This window comes from Eptatretus burgeri, chromosome 4, assembly GCF_056783735.1.
Source record: "Eptatretus burgeri isolate ZD-2024b chromosome 4, Ebu_testis_v1, whole genome shotgun sequence".
NCBI classification, from domain to species: domain Eukaryota; kingdom Metazoa; phylum Chordata; class Myxini; order Myxiniformes; family Myxinidae; genus Eptatretus; species Eptatretus burgeri.
This window is the reverse complement of record NC_140964.1, coordinates 89,442,864-89,453,791: the sequence shown is the minus strand read 5'-3', so window position 1 is coordinate 89,453,791 and position 10,928 is coordinate 89,442,864. Positions and strand designations below refer to the sequence as shown.

Here is a 10,928-nt window from a genome sequence, read left to right as displayed (position 1 = left end):
AGCCATTGGTCGGGCAAAAAGGGGCGTGAACCTCCCTGGATCCGCATATTTGCATAAACGGACTTCACCTATGCGTGCTTGGAGGTGGGACCAAGCTGCCTCGCATTCGCCCATTGGACGGAGGGGAAGTGGGCGCGAAGCGTTTCTGATCTGAATTTTCCCCTCGGAAAGGCCGCCATTCACACTCGCGGCTCGGTGCGTTTGGCACCAATCGCTGAATGGGCCCGAGACAGCCTGAAGTTCAGTGTTCACAGGTGGTGCGGGAATGGCCGTATAAGCGATGATGTGGGATGAAGTTGTGAAGGTAAAGGTGAAGGTGGTGGTGTGGCGTTGTTGTAGTGTGGTTGGCACTGTGGTGGGGATGGCGTGGTTGTTGAGATGCTGTTTGTTTGAAATAAAAGATAGAGAAAGAAAAACGACTAACTCAAAGCGTCGCAGCCCGGATGAATCACATAAATTCCCTCTATACAACGTGTTTGGGCTAACTACACATGTACCTATGGAGATATCTCACCTGAGCGCCCTTTATGGTGCAATGCGAATTTCCGCAGCCGTAACAATATTAATCGGACAAGTGGTTCCCAAGTTATGGCCATTTATTTACCAAACCAATGACAGGACACGGTGCTATGACATCATGATTGACGTGACAATTGTTTTTTGTTGTTGTTTATTTTTTTGCACTTACGTTTTTTGTTTGTTTGTTTGTTTTTGCACGTATGGCCACGCACGTACGGGCATGCCCGTAGGTACGTCATCCATCAGATCCTTCAAAATCTGTTGGTTGCAAAATCTGTGATGGGTGTACGGACATGCACTACTAAAGCAAACTACCAAATCTGTGATGGGTGTACGGGATTACGCACGTATGGGCACGCACTCCAAGGTGGTGCGTGTATGAAAACTGGGTGTTTGGGTTAACTAAAACACCCCTTTTCAAGATAATTAACAGCCTTATTTAATTATATCCTTTATAAAAGCACATCCTTGGTCACCTCACTCTCCCTCGCTGGGATCTTAATTTGCCATTTTATTCAGCCCACTCAACAATGCCTTGACTTGGAAAAAGGCTGCAACAGTTTATTTATGATAAAACACTCAAAATGTTTTTTCTTTTTCACTTTCCTCACTCATATCATTGAATGCCTCATCTACATACTGACGAATTTCTGTATACATCGCTTTTGTAAGTGCTATATTTTCCAAATTAGGAGCTTGGAGCAATTTCATGCATTATGTGATGCAATTTCCTATGATCTACTCTCACGGACAAATTAAAGTAATCATTGAAATACAATTTGAGTTTGGAGGGTCGGATCACGTGGACTAAATAACTCGAAATCTGGAGTGAAATCTGAAAATTTTAACAAAGTATCGATTTTTATATCAAAGTGTATTTATTTAAGTAAAGCATTAAACTCCACTTTTTCTGCTGTTCATACGATTATATTGAGTGAAGAAAAGATTAAGGAATGTGTAGAAAGTGGTATTTTGTTTTTTGCAGGTCTGTGCTATTACCCATCAGCTTGCTATTGCTTGCCAAGCCAGCCGTTCCTTATCAATCATTTTATTGGAGTGCTTGCTTGAGTGCTTAAGCCACTTGCCAAGCATGCTGCAGTCGATGACGGTGCAGTTCATGTCCCGATCGGGATGTGCAGTCTGCAAGCAGTTGCTACAAGATAGAGGTACGGAAACCACACACACGGATATGGTACATTTTGGTAGATTTGGATCTGTAAAGGGACTCTTCACGGCTATGTGTGCATGCTTGCATGTTTGGTAACGGGTGCGGTGGTGTCAAAGTTTCATCCCGTATCTTAAGGCCCTGTCACACCTTGACGATTTAGCCAGCGTATGGCAAGGTATCAAAAAATATGTAAAACGCTGGCGTACGCTGAACTATTGATGTTTTTTCCAGTTTTGGACGTATTCATAACGAGTTGGACGTATGCATAACGTATTAGTAACGTACACAGAACGTTTCGATAACTTATATCAACGAATGCTGAGTGTGTTGTCGGCATTCAGAACCTATGCCCAACGACAGTCTAACTTATGCATAGCGCGCGGCAGCGTATCGCTGACGATCACGTGGCGTAGCCTATTAAAAGGCTGCGGCTCGACGATTCAAATCATAACTGCACTAGACATCGAAGTGTCAAGCTGCTGTCACACCTTGACGTTTTGGCCAGCGTATGTCGACGTCTGAAAAATTTTCCGAATACGCTGGCACACGTCGAATATGTTATGGGTAAGTTTTGTATATGTTAAGAGCACGCTGAAGCAAGCTGGCATACATCGTAGTACGCCGAGTACATCGACAAATTTTTAGCATGTTGAAAATGTTTCGACGTATCCAGCGTATGACACACGTTCCGCATACGCTGCCATAAGTTGTAGGCATGTTATGCGATCATTGACACACGTCAACACACGTTACTTGTAAGTTACTCATAAGTCGAAACACGTCAAGGTAATGGTTAGCGTCAGTGTTCCAGACTCCCTGGTTTTTTTTTTTCGGTTTTTTTTTTCTTCGATATGACGGTGATGTTGACACTTCGATTTCTAGTGCGGTTATGATTTAAATCGTTGAGCGGCAGCCTATTAATTATATTATATTATAACCACACTGGAAATCGAAGTGTCAACATCACCGTCATACCGAAGAAAAAAACAAAAAAAAAACAGGGAGTCTGGAACACTGACGCTAAACATTACCTCGACGTGTTTCGACTGATGAGTAACTTACAAGCAACGTGTGTCGACGTGTGTCAATGATCGCGTAACGTGCCTACAATACGTTACTCATGGGTTAGAAATAAGTTTCGGGTATGCTAAACATTACCTTGACGTGTTTCGACTTCTGAGTAACTTACAAGTAACGTGTGTCGACGTGTATCAACGATCGCATAACGTGCCAACAACTTATGGCCAGCATATGCGGAACGAGTGAGTCATACGCTGGCATAGGTCGAAAAATTTCAAGCATGGAAAATTTGTCGACGAGCTTGGCGTACTATGACGTATGCCAGCATACTACGACGTTTGCCAGCGTGCTCTTAACGTATACAAAACTTACCCATACGTATTCCACGTGTGCCAGCGTTTTCGACAAATTTTTCATACGTCAGCATACGCTGGCTAAATCGTCAAGGTGTGACAGGGCCTTTATGATAATGATGGTATTTGGTGGTGGAGGTTTTAAAAAAAACTTTTAACATCAGCAGTGTATGAGTGATTACGTTTTCCTTTGTCATTGCAGCTGTTTCTAAAGCAATTGGTGATTTTATGTGAATCGGGTGTGCTTTAGAAAGGTCATGTGGTTTTTTCTTTGTGAGTTTCAAAGCAAAATATATTTCATAACATTTGATTTCCAAGCCGTTTGCCATCTTAACATATTCTCTAAACTACAGAGCGGAATTTTTTCCACCCGACGCACGACGATTCGCAGCTGTTTCAAAAGATTAATGTTTATGCACATCTCCTTGAAGCATCTATAATGCAATGTTGTTTATGAAATTTGTTTCTTGAAATTCCCACAAAACAAGGGTTAAAGGCACTCAAGATTTTTTGGTTGTATGCAGTAGGTACTTTAGTCAGTAATCACACCGACTCCAATATGCCGATTCCCGAAAAAATTGCCGATATCGGCCAAGCACTAATGTGTGTGTGTGTGTTTGTGTGTGTGTGTGTGTGTGTGTGTGTGTGTGTGTGTGTGTGTGTGTGTGTGTGTGTGTGTGTGTGTGTGTGTGTGTGTGTGTGTGTGTGTGTGTGTGTGTGTGTGTGTGTTCATAAAGCATAACATTTTCTCTCTGATTACTCCCTTCCCACGACCCCTCTCTCTCTATCCCATCCTCGCTCCGCCCCCTCCTAATACAGTGCAGCGTCCTCCTCCAGCACCTCTCTCATTCTCTCTCCTTCCCTTTCTGTCTCTGGAGGTTGGTTATGTACGGAGGATGTTTGTCTCTGCACAGTGTTTTTTTTTCAGGCATGTCCGGGTGTTGTATATACAGTATGTGAGTGGTGTTTGTCTCCGGATGTTTCTGCGTGCGGTATTTATGTCCGAGTGATGTTTGTCTCTGGAGATGTCTGTGTTTGGCTCCGGACGTTTCTGGGCACGGTGTTTATGTCCGGGCAGTGTTTATCTCCGGACGGCCCGGGCGGTGTTTGTTTCTCCCCGGATGTGTCTGTGTTCATCTCTGGACATGTCTGGGTGGTGTTTGTCTCCTGAGGATCTTTATCTTCAGACGTGTCCGGGCGGTATTTATCTCTGTGCGGTGTTTGTCTCTGGACGTGTCAGGACAGTGTTTGTGTCTGGACAGTGTTCATCTCCGGGCATGTGCTGGTGGTTTTTGTCTCCAGATGTGTCGAAGTGGTGTTTTTTTTCTGGACAGTTGTTATCTCCTAATATGTCCTGGTGGTGTTTGTGCCTGGACATGTCCAGGCGGTGTTTGTCTCCAGGCGGTATTTATAGTGTCACCAGTGGAAAATGGATTTCAGACATTATTTTGTTTCCATATTCACTGTTATTGTATGCAGAATTATTTTGATGAGACAGTATGAATCGTAATTAACGCTCTACTGCACGTCTGCCTTCCCTTCCTCTCACCTCACGCTGCCTTCCCTTCCCCCACTTCTCCTCATTCTCCCTCCCTCCTCGCTCCCCCACCCCTCCTCACTCCCCTCCCTCCTCTCTTTTTCCATCTCCACCTCCTTTCCCCCTTCTCCCTCTCACCCCCCTCTTTCCCCCCTCTTTTCCTCCCCCCTCCCTTATTATTCCCATCAGCGAAGCGATGGGTGGTATTTGCTAGTATATATTAATACCAACGGGTGGTATTTGTTTGTATATATTAATACCAAGTTTGGTCAAAATTCCATCGCTGGTTCACAAGTTAGTATGGCAACAGAATTTTTACCTTACGGGAACTCTGACCTTTGACCTCTTCACCACATCGTCTAATCAGTTTATCTTTGCATCATTATACATACTTGTACCAAGTTTGGCTTCGATTCCTTCAGCCATTCTTAAGTTATCGTGCTAATGAAAACTTCTCGTGCACGCACAGACGGATGGACAGATGGACGGACAACCCAAAACATAATGCATCTGGTGACTTCATCAGTGGAGACATAATAAGGATAATGATAATAATAATGGTAATAATAATGACAGTATTGATCATGATAATGCTAATAGCAATGATAATGTTGAAAATGATGATAATGATAAAAATAGGACCGCACGTCCTGAAGCTCACCTGGATCAGGAGCAACAGTCACTCAAAACCCCCACAGACCCCTTTACACCCTGATATATTTTTTAATGCCATGAACAAACTTTAGTTACACACGGGTGATGAAGGTTGTGCTCAAGTTTCATTGACATCGTTTGTGTAGTTTCGGAGAACAGTGCAAATACCAATTTTGGAGGGTTCAAACTACCCGCAGACCCACCTAGACCCTGATGTTTTTTTAATGCCGTGAACAAACTTTGGTACACCATGGGTGATGAAGGTTGTGGTCAAATTTCATTGAAATCATGTGTGTAGTTTCAGAGAAGAGAGTAAATATCTATTTTGGGGGTCAACATCCCCCATCCCCTCTTAGATCCACTTAATGAACACAGATTTTGATGCGGTCAATAAACCTTTGTTAGGCATCAGATATGAAGATTATGGCCAAGTTTAATCAAAATCGTATGTTTGGTTCAAGTGATAATGACCGAAGTGTTTACTGACTGACTGAATGACTCACTCACTCATCTCCAGACACTGTTCGGTCGTTCTCACTGACTCAAGTCCAGGTGAGCTAAAAATGATAATGATAATATTGATAATACTGATGGTAATGGTACATGGTAATAATGGTACGTGAGTACATCAATGAAATACGTACTATTGGAACCGAAGTCCATTAATTACATGTTAATGCAATGTCAGTAGGTCTATTAATTACTCTCTAAAGAAATGCGAGTACTACGTCTCTTAATTACATTTCATGGGAACGTGAGTCTGTCCATAAATTAGAATGAATGCATTGTGAGTCTGTCTATTAATGTTGTCCAAATGAAATGTGAGCACGATGTCTATTCATTTTGCTTCTTTGGAACATGAGTATGTCTATTAATTACGTACTATTGGACCATGACTACGTCTATTAATTATGTACTATTGGACCATACATTTTAGACCTTTAGACCCATCAGACCCCATAGACCCTTTTTAGACTTTTTAAAACCCTTCAGACTCTTTATACCCTTTTGACCCCTAAGATCCTTTCGACCCCTGTCCAGCTTTAGACCCTTATCGACCCGATAGACCTTTTTCAAAACTTTACACCTTCACACTTTTCAGACCTTTTAATACCTTTTCGACCCCTTTTATTTAGACACTTTTTAGGTGTTTTAAGACCCATGAAATCTCCCAGACAATTCAGACTCTTTAGATCTTAAATGACACCCTTTCGACACTTTCGACCTTTTGGACCTCTTGAGACCTTTACACCTTTGGACTTTTAGACCTTTGCACCTTCACACCTTTTCATATGTTTGCCCTTTAAACTATTTCGACCTTTCATTTGCAATCAATGACCTTTCATTTTGTAAATCCTTCCATCTATTTCCCACACAAAATACACCACATAAACCAAGTCCTGGTGAGGGCCTACAATCTCTAATTGGTCTTTCTAGTTGTGAATTGTGATCCATTTGGAGTTTTCAGAAACTAAAGATGAAGTTGGGCATGTGAGTGAATTTGAACACTAAAATATCAAAGGATTTGGTTTATCTGCAATTTTTTTTTGTTTTTATGCCGATGTACTCAAAGGAGATGGAGATCAAACCATTGTGGAGGAGAGTAATGGATCAACATCTCCACAGATTAATTCCACAATGGAGACCTGTACAAACTCAACCTTCCTGTCCATTGACCCAGATTTATCTGATAGTTTTCTGTATTTTCAGCACACCTCATCATTGTATATTACAGCCTGATGAAATCTGATCAAAGAAATATGGCAAGTTTGGGTGAATGGACAGTATGTTTTCAGCAGTTTCCTAATCATAGAGTGCCAGTATTTTATGTATAGTGAGAAGCATTTTCCAGGAGTTTTCATGTAATATTTTATAGATGTTTGTGTTTTAAAAAAAAACAAAAAACAATGAAACCTCAGGTTTCAATTCTGGTATTGGCATCAATGGATGGTGGACATGTCCCTCCCACTTTTTTGACTAGTGGGGACAACAAATCGAATGTCCCACCACACTTTTTTGCTCGGAACTTCGACAAAAGCCTGAGGGTGAACTCCGCGTTCATGGAAGACCTTCCCTTTGTGAAGCCAGACAGCTGTGGGTGACGTTGATGGGTGACGTTGAAATCAAATCAACTCAGTTTCATGGTTGCAGGTGAGTTAGTAAAACGTGACTAAACACCTTTCCAGGGACGGACAACAGCGTAATGATTCGATAACTGGTACATTGATGACGGGGTCCCTTCCCTTTGTACAAAGAGATAATTAGGCCATCCATCCACTCTGCTGGGACTCTACCTGAAGCCCGTACCTTAAGGATAAGTTCATGGAGGGCCAAGCTGATTGAGACGTCTGCACACTTGAGAAGCTCTGGGGGAATCCTGTCTAACCCTCAATCATGTTTTACTAACTGGTCATTTTCTTGATTTCTGTGTGTCATTCTGAAGCTTCCTTATGGCACAATATGCCTCACCCAGAGTGGGGGCATCTGAGGAGATGTCCAGTGTTGGAGTAGCTGCAGTTGCCTGTGCAGCAAGATTAGATCATGGAGTTGCTGGTAGATGATTGAGCACCATATTGTAGTGCTCATGCCAGCAGACCAGCATTTCTTCCATTCTCTTACATAGAGTGCCATCGATCCTCATGACTGGGATGTCACTGCATCCATGTTGTGGAGTGCCATGCGTATGCTTAATTGCCCGATATGTTGAACACAGGTTGTTATTTAGGAGCCCTTCTTCAGCGTCATCTGCCAGTTTATAATAAAATTCTTCAAGATCTTCCTTTGCCTTAGCTTTAAAGACACCTTTGAGTCTCCACAGCTCTCGCCAATCATTATGAAGATGGGCATCATGGTCCAGGACGTTCATGATGTTTGTGGTGAGCCAAGGATGTCTCTGAGGTTTATGCAGACGAACTGTGTCTGTGACAGCAGAGAGAATAATTGATCATATAAAGGACCAGGCAGACTCTGGATCATCTTGGAGCCATCCGAGTACCTGGAATTTGTTGCTCAATACAATGTTGTAGCGGGTGGCGATGCTGGTGTCGTTTAGAAGTGATTCAATGTCAAACCTCTTTGGTGACTGGCAATAGGCCTGAATTTTGATTTTTCCAGCAAATAAATGGTGGTCGGAGTTTGCAAGGGACTCTGCACCTTTCTACACCCAGAATGACATGAAGATTGATGGGTCCCTAGTCAGCGTATGATCGGTCTCCATCCTAGTGTGGCCATCGCTGGATATCCACATTAAGTGGTGGATATGTTTCGTTCGAAAGAAGGATCCAATAACTGTCAACTTGGTGAAGGAGCACATATTTAGGAGATGGGTTGAATTATCATTTTGGCGACTGGAACCGTAGTTCCCGACAACACGCTCATATCCTGTGCGGTCTATCCCGCTCATGGCATTGAGGTCCCCGCCAACAAGTAGTTAAATGTGAGGTGGGGTGGAGTGTATCAGCAGTTCTCGTTGGTTGTAGAAGCAGCCTTTATCAGCAACAGAGGCTTCCTCAGTCAGTGCATAAACTATGATGTTGGTGATGTATCTGTGTCTGTGATGCAGCTGTATCTGAAGGATTCCGCTAGAGACTATTTTTCCATTACACCAGGGAGTGGTTAACCTTGTTATTAAGGAACAAGGCCCACTCCTTTCTTGTGATCCTTCCCGCCTGAGTGGTACATTGTCTACTAGTCGACATGGCACTCTCCATTTCCAGGGATACACATCTCTAATTCCAGCGATGTCAATTCAGTAGCATGTCAACTTGCAGGCCACAGCTTCTGGTTATCTGACGTTGGATAACGTAAGAACGTTCCAGGTGGCCATACAGAGAGAAGACCACAAGTCCAGTTTTGACCCTGATGTGGAACCCACAGTAGGCCTGGCACCATCCCCAGAGGGGCTTGAGGTGCGAGGCACCATTGAACCACAATAAGAGTTAACTTGTCATGATGTGGTACTGCAAGCAGGGCCGAAAAAGGCAGGGGCATTAACCCTAGTGTTGTAGTTGTGTTTCATGATTGGTTGGTTTGGGTGGTGCCCCTTAATTCTCCACCACCTTTGGACAGGGGAGATGTGGAGCACAGTAATGAGGGACTGCTTCCGACGAATCAGTGTGCCTCTCCTGTTGTATCTGGAAAATCAATGGGCCATTGGGTGGCCTCATCTGGTCTGCCAGTATTGTTCACGGCTGCTGCCCCATGCTTTCGCTAGTGCCTCATTCGCTGGTCATTTCAGAGTTCATGATAATCCTTCTCAGCTACCTTAGCAATTAAAGGGGACAAGCTCTGTCGTACTTTGCCAAATTAAGCAATCTCCTCTTTAGCTGTTGTCCCCCTCTCTTCCCTCTCCCCCATCCACCCCTCCCCCTCCCAACCATGATGTAGATGGGAGGCTGGACTTTTTTGGAGGGGGGACAATGTCCCTCCCTACTTTTAAGGAGCAATTGATGCCCATGAATACTGGAGTGGCCAGGCTGGGGTGAGCTAAGATGGTAAAAGATTATATTCCATATGTTGACCTTTGGTTACTCTTGACCTGGAAACAAAAAATTGTGCTTATTGTAAAGCATTGCCTCCACCATTATGCCATCAAAGTTGTCCTCATTTTACTAAACTGTAATTTGGTATCGCCCATAAATATCCACAATTTGGTATGATTGGTACAGACATTTGTGAATGCTTTGCTTGTTGAATGCAGCTTTTGTGTCATCCATAAGATGGAGCAGGATGGTGAAAGAACAAACAGCAGTACAGTACTGGACATTTGCACTCATATTGCAACATTCTGCTTCATTACAGTGCATGGGTTGACAGGATGGCCGAGAAGTACGCACGCTTGCTTCTGAGGTGTCGAGCCTGGGTTTGAATTGCAACGCAGCTATAATCTGTCATCCTGCATGGTGTTTTACAGGCAAGGTGATACAACAATGTATGTGCCATCCCTTGGTTGGACGTTATACTGGGTGTCCCGTTTGCCGGCATTCGTTGGTGGACATTAAAAATCCCACGGTGTTTTCACGAAGAGTAGGCGAACTTTCACCCTGCATCATGAACAAATTCCAAATTCCTGCCCTGAATTCATGTGTTGGAGTGGCGACTCGTCCATAATTGTACCCATGGCTAAGAACGTGCTTCGGCAGAACCGATGCTCTGTTGATTAGAGAACCGATGCTCTGTTAAATATTGAATTAATTAATTCAATGTTATCCTGATGACATCTTGATCTTTGACGTTTTCTTAACAATACAATACATTTGTTTTGATGATTGCATTTGCATGTGCTTGCAAGTCAGAAATAGCATCTGAAAAGATTTCTCAAGACAGGTTCAGCAGATTTACTAAGCCAAGTCCCCAGTCATTGTTCATTGTAAGATAACAATGGCCTATTTTTCACCGCCATGTAAATCCACATTCAATGCGCTTTTCCAAAAGGCTACATTTAAATGTAGCTAATCGAAGGCCAAGAATAAACAATGGAAGAAGTGCAGAACTCTATTACCTGGTGATGGAAAGCTGACAACATGAGGTCTGGTCAAGAAGCCGAACTGCATTTGCATTTTTTCCTCTCCTTGTGACAGGGACAGGATATGTATGCAAGCTGTGGTCTGGAAGGAAAGAGTGTTTAAGAGAGGGGAGTGAGGAAGAGGGGGAATGGGTTGGTGATGAGGAATGCGTC

At 43.2% G+C, this 10,928-nt stretch overlaps 2 long non-coding RNA genes across 2 annotated transcripts in view; one reads left to right on the top strand and one right to left on the bottom strand.

Moving 5' to 3' along the window:
- The window catches only part of LOC147028639 (uncharacterized), a 182,242-nt gene that overhangs the window by 121,216 nt on the left and 50,098 nt on the right, over nucleotides 1-10,928 (top strand). Inside the window, exons 7-8 of the long non-coding RNA XR_015057643.1 lie at nucleotides 1,505-1,685; nucleotides 10,052-10,168. This is a non-coding gene — a long non-coding RNA (uncharacterized LOC147028639). The remainder of the gene's footprint in view (nucleotides 1-1,504; nucleotides 1,686-10,051; nucleotides 10,169-10,928) is intronic.
- Nucleotides 1-10,928, bottom strand: part of LOC147028640 (uncharacterized) — a 62,972-nt gene that overhangs the window by 8,751 nt on the left and 43,293 nt on the right. Inside the window, exon 3 of the long non-coding RNA XR_015057645.1 lies at nucleotides 10,752-10,857. This is a non-coding gene — a long non-coding RNA (uncharacterized LOC147028640). The remainder of the gene's footprint in view (nucleotides 1-10,751; nucleotides 10,858-10,928) is intronic.